The sequence below is a fragment of the Puma concolor genome, chromosome B3 (genome assembly GCF_028749965.1).
Source record: "Puma concolor isolate L17-30 chromosome B3, mPumCon1.1.hap2, whole genome shotgun sequence".
Lineage (NCBI taxonomy): Eukaryota > Metazoa > Chordata > Mammalia > Carnivora > Felidae > Puma > Puma concolor.
The window spans coordinates 141758525-141766389 of NC_141672.1; positions in this window are offsets into that span (position 1 = coordinate 141758525).

Genomic DNA, 7865 nt, shown 5'->3' on the forward strand with positions numbered 1-7865 from the left:
GAGGGCTTTCTTTCTCATTCCTGGCTACCTCAAAACTCTCTCTTTATATATGAAATTTAACAATTTAAGCAGAAATTGTCTCTGTGTTCCCTTGGAACACAGTTTGACCTTTCAATGAACAAATTCATTTCTTCCTAAATTTAAGGATAATTTTCTTTTATTATAAATTCAAATATCATTTCTATTCCACTTGTTGGATTCTCTTCTTCAAAAGCAGCACTTAATCTGAGCTGACTTACCTTTGACATCCGTATCTATTCCCTTATCTGTACTGGCATTATAGCTCCTTTTCCTCATACACATAGTGACTTCCTTAGAATTCCCTTTTGTGTCATAATTTTGATTTTGACTTCATCTCCTACGTTCTTTGCTGTTTTTGATGTATTACTTCGGGACAGAGAGAGACAGAGCATGAACGGGGGAGGGGCAGAGAGAGAGGGAGACACAGAATCGGAAACAAGCTCCAGGCTCTGAGCCATCAGCCCAGAGCCTGACGAGGGCTCGAACTCACGGACCGCGAGATCATGACCTGGCTGAAGTCGGACGCTTAACCGACTGCGCCACCCAGGCGCCCCATTGATGTATTACTTCGGAAAGGATGATGCTGTTGCTTTTTAATTGGCTCTCTTCATTCCTGAAGGTCACTTTTTCTCTTTAAGTTTGCTGTGTATCATCTAATTATAAAGCTTACTTTATTAAATTTTTATGTTTCTCTTGTTCTATAATTCTAAGCACTCTTAGAGAATTTCTTTTCTATTTTCTCACTTCAAGACTTAGCTCTCCGAATGCGTTTTGTGCACTGTTTTCTTTTTCCCCATCTATTTATCCACCTTAATCCATTTCCTTTATTTTCTCATCTGTGTATCTACATAATACTGCGATATGTGTATATAGATGCACAGATGCATCTAGCACATTATCGCACTTTTTTTTTTTACTAATTCCTTCTTAACATGGGCAATTATGTCCAGACCTTCTATTTATTCTGAGCCAGAGTGGGTGAATTCCCTTGACACCCTTCCTACCTTAACTGAAATCTTCATCCAACACCCAGAGTTTGGGGGCTGAGTATTGTATGTCATCAGTTTGGCTATAGAAATCCAAGGAGGACAGAAGTACTGCCCAGCAGGGACCAAGTTTTGGGAGGACTAGGCAGGGGGTGCAAATGTCCTGTGGCAGAATATTTGGCTACTCTCCCGGCCATGACTGAACACCCTGGAGGTGTTCAGGTTGGGTCTCTCCCCAGATGGAGCCCTGGGCCCTAGGGAGCTCTAACCAACTTCCTGCCTCTGCTGAGAATCTCACAAAGTCGGCAGGGGCTTCTACACCACAGGGTTTGCCCCTGGCCTCCCTGCACTCCCTTGGCCACTTATCTGCAAATCTCAGCATTTGCCTGTGCTTCACTTTGTCACGTTTATACAGATATTCTTAGTTTGTGATTCTTTTAAACAACATAATGGCCTTGGGTTTAGATGGTCTGCCGACCTTGGTTGAACCCCATCTCGATCCCTTATGACAGTAGTTTGCAAACAAGGGTCGATTTTCCTGTCCCAAGGGACATTTGACAACATCCGGAGAGTTTTGATTATCATGACTGGGGGATTCCACTGGCATCTGGTGGGTAGAATCCCAGGCTGCTGCAGAACATCCTCCATGGTGCTACCATACTCACAGAAAAGCCACCCACAGCGAAGGATGGCCTGGCTCAAAGTGCCCTTGTGTTGAGGTTGAGTCGCTGAGTGCCTTCGTAGCTGAGTGCATTTGGGCAATGTTTGAAAGCTCCCTGAACTTTAGCATCTTTATCTTTAAAATGAATGTCCAAGATCATTGATCAATGAAGGGTTGTCAATGTTAACGATCATCTTAACAACACAATGATGACACTTTCCATGATTACCATCAGCATTATTAGTAGTAGTAAAATTGCCACTTTTTGAACAGCTGTGTAAATGCAAGTAATTACCTCACCTGTTCTGCACTTTAATTGTTGCAAAGTTGAATTCACTTTGAGAGCGGCATTGTCTTTTGCTTACTCCTACTGTTTAAACTGTTGAGGGGCGCCTGGGTGGCTCAGTCAGTTGAGCGTCCGACTTCACTCAGGTCACGATCTCACAGTCCGTGAGTCCGAGCCCTGCATCAGGCTCTGTGCTGACAGCTCAGAGCCTGGAGCCTGCTTCAGATTCTGTGTCTCCCTCTCTCTCTGGCCCTCCCCCCATTCATGCTCTGTCTCTCTCTGTCTCAAAAATAAATAAATGTTAAACTGTTGTTTGGCCGGGTGGTTGGTTGTTTTAACTTACACTGTTCACCTTTTTCTTTTTTCTTTTTTTTTTTTTTTTAAAGAATCCTTAGATGTTTAGGAGAAAAGCAGATTCTTCTTGCCTTTTTTTTTTTTTTTAATTACAAGTATGTCTTTTGCTTGCCTCCTTTTATGTAAGTGCTTCATATTACACATTCCTCCAAACTCAGCTGTATCTAGAGAGGAGTAGACAGACCCTGGGGTTTAGTGATAGAATTATTCTCAGAGATCACCCAATTCTTGCTTTGTGCAGATAGAAAAACTGAGTCTCTTGGGGCGCCTGGGTGGCTCAGTCGGTTGAGCCTCCGACTTCCGCTCAGGTCATGATCTCACAATCTGTGAGTTCGAGCCCCGCGTCGGGCTCTGTGCTAACAGCTCAGAGCCTGGAGCCTGTTTCAGGTTCTGTGTCTCCCTCTCTCTCTGACCCTCCCCCATTCATGCTCTGTCTCTCTCTGTCTTAAAAATAAATAATAAACATTAAAAAAAAAAAAGAACGAACGAAAAACTGAGTCTCATCTGTGGAGACTCCACTGACAGGTTAGAAGTGTGAGGGAAGAACAACTTCCAGCACCATGGCCAGAGAATTTGACCCTGGCATTGAATCAGAGACCTTGGTAGTGATTCTGACTTTGATGCTATGAAACAAAACTTCCATGTTTTACTTTGTCTTATTGGTAGAGAGTGGCCATAGTTTAAATATGTCCAATGTTGGTTGTCTGCTGTGCATTTAAGCTAATAGTACAGACTATTATCTTACCATGCTCCTATCTTAAGACCAGTAAAGTGGTCGGGATAAGATATCTGCCTGGGAATAAGATGGCCTGACACCAAGGCAGCCGTGCTTTGCAGATGCTTCTTCCTTGCCTTCCAGGCATCAAGGCGATATGACCGTGTCTCAGGGAAACAGCTCACCCTGGAAAGAGCTCACCCTGACCTAAAGAAAACACATGAGAGGCCTTGGCCTTGGTCTTGGACTCCTTGGCTCTGCTAGTTCATCTATCCAGCCCAGACCTGCCTTCTCAGAGGAGGCTTGGGGAGAACCTACGATCGTGTGCAGGTATATATCCGACTATAAGTCCTGTGAGTTTATAAAGTCAGCAGAACATTGTAGAAATAGCATGAGCTTCAGATTCAGATGGATATACGTTCAAACTCCATCTCTGCCATTTATTAGCTGAGGGACACTAGGCTAGTCAATTAATCTCTCTGAGATTCAGTTTTCTCTTTTAGAAACTGAGAATAATAAGGTCCATGTAAGCATCCTTAGGATGCTTCATCCTTAAGATGAACCTTAAATAGTAGCTTCAAATTTTTCCCTGTCCCTTTATACCATTTAGTTTTTGACAGCAGGATAAATTTTTACTTTTGTAACATTTAGTCCAGCTTTGAAGCTGTGGGAGCTGTTATTATTCCTGGATTCATTAGTGGCTGCCCATGACGTTCTCTTTGTGTGTCAGTCAGGGACACACGGCCATGACAAGGCTGGGGGAAGCTGAGGAGAGATGGACTGAATTTGGACAATGCTTAGAAAAGTATGGAAGCTGGGATCTTCTTTAAAGCATTTTGCCTTGGGAGGCACAAATCAATAATGTAATGTCGGTGTTGTCAGGGACTCCCCTGTCCACTTCTGTAAAGAAAAAGCCTCCCAGGGAGAATCTAATCTCAGCCAGGGAGGCACTGGGTTCTTAGAGAGTTGGATGATGGAAACCACTCATAAGCAGATAAGGAAATGGATGAGGGTGGTGATGCTGATGATGGTGATGGTGATGATGATTCCCATCATTTATTTCGGCCCACCAAGGGCAAGACCCTGCACTAAACACTGTGTATGTCCCCACATGACCTCATACTGTAAGCCAAACCTAGATAAAACGATGTATCTTTTACATATGAAAAAAACCTGAGGCCAAGAGAAGCTAATATCTTGTCTGATATCCCCAGCCAGTTAATGGATGAGGAAGTCTTTGGGAAAAGGAGAGGCATTTTCCATCCTGGTTGTTTGAGGGACAAAGTGGCCATGAAGAAATCAGAAGATTTACCTGAGAAATCCTCAGAGGTAGGAACAAAATTTTCTTTGCAATGAGCCAGGTGTAGGCTTGAATTCTGCCCTCACCTCATGCCTGATTTTTTCCTATGGCAAGGAAGTGAATCTTTCTGAGACTCAGCTTCTTTAAGCCTCAGTTTCCACATCTAGAAATATTAAGATACAAATAAGGGGTGTTTATGATGGCTTAGCGAGAAAGCTCTGGGTAGAGGTCCACATCAGCTGTGCTGAGGTTGGACTACGGGAGCTGAGGTGACCAAGGCTGATGGGGAAGCCCAACTGTGGGCACAACATGGGGAAAACAACACGACCTTTCTCTAGAAAAAACGTGAAGTTCCTATGACAGAGATGTAGCCAGGTTTTTAACAATGCTGCTTGTCTCAGCGAAATTTGGTGATCGGCTATTTCTGGATGGAAAACCCTACATGTATAGACTGGAGAGGAAAACATCATTATAACTCTTTCTAGGTATTCTGGCCAACCTTTGCTGTCTCCTAATTTAGCATGAGAATCCTCATGAACATTTGAAAGTGACTTCTCACCCCGATTCCTCTGATTATACTCGAACGTGGAGACTTCAACATGGTGAGACCATCAGCTCAAGATGAATGAGTCCAACTCTCTTCTGCCTACATGGACCTATGCCCCATTTAAGAGTTGAAAACTAGTGGCCTTTTGGTCCCACCTGTGGACTAGGAAAGGAGGAATAAGGAAAATGACACAGCCACCATCATCCAGGCAGGATCTGGCATGCTATATCCTACTCCACCAGACCCTTTGCAAGTGGCCAAACACCACGTTGCCTCTTTGCCATTTATTCCCACTGGTTCTGAACCGTAAGAGATATCCATCACAGGTGTCCGTATCTCTAACACAGGTGTCTGTCATGAGGCACAAGTAGCAACAGTGAAGTCCTCTCACTTTGGGATGTCAGGGCCCTAGCTCACTCTGACAGACAGAACCAGGGTCTCAGAGCCCAGCTCATCCCAAAAAAGGACAGAGTCCCTGATGAGCATGCCATCAATAAATACCAGAACAGATGCCATGAAATTCCAATCAGAAGAATTTATAATGTGAAGTCAGATATTACATAGTGAGAAATAAATAAACAGAAATTGTCAGTCAAACTCCTGGCAGCTGGGGCCAGCATCAGCGGCAGTAAATGAACTAACTCCATAAATCATGTTTATGATCAGCCCCATTGCACATAACTTTGCCAGTGGGGCTTTCCATTATGTAGCAGGAGACAGTGGATTGTTTCATCTCATAGAGATAGGAAATGAGCAGAGCCAGTGTGTCCCTGGTGTCAGAACGCGATTGAGACATCACCCTGCTCTCTAGGTCAAGGTGTGCAAAAGGTCTTGGGAGAAGGCTTCTTCTGGCTCTCCACCTGGAGGAAAATTCGGGAGAAGGTCACGGCTCCCACTGAATTCTGGTTAGATGTATCTCAAAGCCCTAGAACTTATCATACACAACATAAGGGCAAGAAGAGTGAGAGGTTGACTCTGTTCTCAGAGGAGCCCTGGGAGTCTCTTTATCAAAAACTCTTCTCTTAGCCATCATCCAAGTAGTGAACTAAAATTCTGTCCTCCTTTGCCTTCCTTCTGCATCTTGTTATACCCTTACTCTAGTAATCTAGACCATCTTCTGTTCACCGTGGGATCTGGAGAATGGGACAAGGTCTCCAGGCTCTAGCACATTGTAGTACATCTAACATAAGAACGCTCCTAAATTTATTATGTGAATAAATAAAGGAATGACCATCCTAAAAGAGTCCTTCAAACCATATTTCTCTTCTGTCTTCTTGGCTTAGAACCCTCCACTGTGGTCTTGGGCAAAAGTTTCCATCCATGTGATAGGAAGCATACAGTGGTGATTAAGACCAACTGCTGGGTTCAAACTCTGCCTCTCCCTCAAGTAACTGGGAAGCCTCGGACAACTGTCTAACCTCTGAGGCTTGATTAGCACATTTATACAATATTAATTAATATTAATATCTGTCCCTCTTAAAATAATTAAATCTTTAAAAAAAATTGTAACGTTTGTTTATTTTTGAGAGGGACAGAGTGCAAGTGGGGGAGGGTTAAAGAGAGAAGGAGACAGAATCTGAAGCAAGCTCCCAGCTCTGAGCAGTCAGCACAGAGCCTGACGTGGGGCTCGAACCTACAAACCGTGAAATCATGAGGTGAGCTGAAGTTGGATGCTCAACCAACTGAGCCACCCAGGCACTCCTGAAAGAAATCTTGGCAGAGAGCCTGGCAAATGGTGACTTTTGACCTGCGTATGAATGCCCCTTACCATGTCCTGGCACCTTGCCTATTCCAAAGCCTATGGATTTCCATATTGTAGCATTTGTCCGCGAAGACACTTGAGCTGGAGTGGCTAAGGGGGTGTGTGCTTGTTCACAAGAGTCTGAGGGAAAAAGGACTATGGCTGAGACACTCAAAGAATCGTGGATTTCAGCCAAGGACTATGCTTTCTCCTGAGGTGTGGCTCTCTGGCAATCAGCTGTAGTCTGGAGATGGCCTTATCCAGCAAATCCTCCAGGCTGCACCATCTAGCTCTCCACGATAAGACTGAGACTCCCACAGACTTTTTCAAGGAAGCTGCCCCTCCAGACTTTACTGCTTTAAAGTCATTCCCTGGCCCTTGCAGCTCATCAGCAATGGCAAGCAGGGCAGTAATTAGACCCTCTGCTGAGCCTTGCAGTGGCGATTTGAATAATTGAGAACATTGCAAGCATTGGTGATGGAGGGAAAGGGAGGTTAAAATAGAACATCTCCCTGGCTAATAGCTAAGTAACCTTGAGCATCCCAACAGGACAAAGGAATGGGGTTGGCCCAGGCGAAGGGGACCCACCATGCCTTGAAATACTAAGATAATGTGTTCTGAGAACCTCAGGTGGTATCCTTGAAAGCTCCCTCCTATGTATGTCCATGATCTGTGCCAAGAATTAACCCCTAATCAAGGACATCAGCTGTGATAAATCTGCATCTCTACCTCGTGTCTAACGAGTGCATTCCCAGCACTTCTGTTGATGCCATTAGAGGCGCCTCCAGGTTCCGTTTCAGGGACGGCCAGTTGCTATTTCTGAAGTTTGTCAGGTGATTGTTTCTTTGTGTCACCACTGGGGTGATGATTTTTTAGAAGCATGTATTATCCATATCTTCTGGTACTGAAAGAGGCTTTTATTTGAGAGATTATTCCAGTTTTTGTTTACCTGAGACTCCTAGCTACAGGCAGGTAGTTGAATGAGATTATCAGTCAAGGACCTTCCAGGCCCAAAAGTCCATAAATTTGTCAAATCCTTGTAATCTCTTTCCAAAATAAATGACAAATCATGGGTTACAAGGGTGTGAGGACACTCTAAAATGCAGATGTGAGCTCTCGAGACCTTTGGTCTTTGTGTGGAGCAGGAAGGACCCTCTGGGGAGGATGGGCTGAGGGTTTCAAGGATGAAAGGAAGGTAGGAGGGTAGGAGGATCTGCTGTCACTCGCTCCAGTCGATTGCCATCACCACTCTAA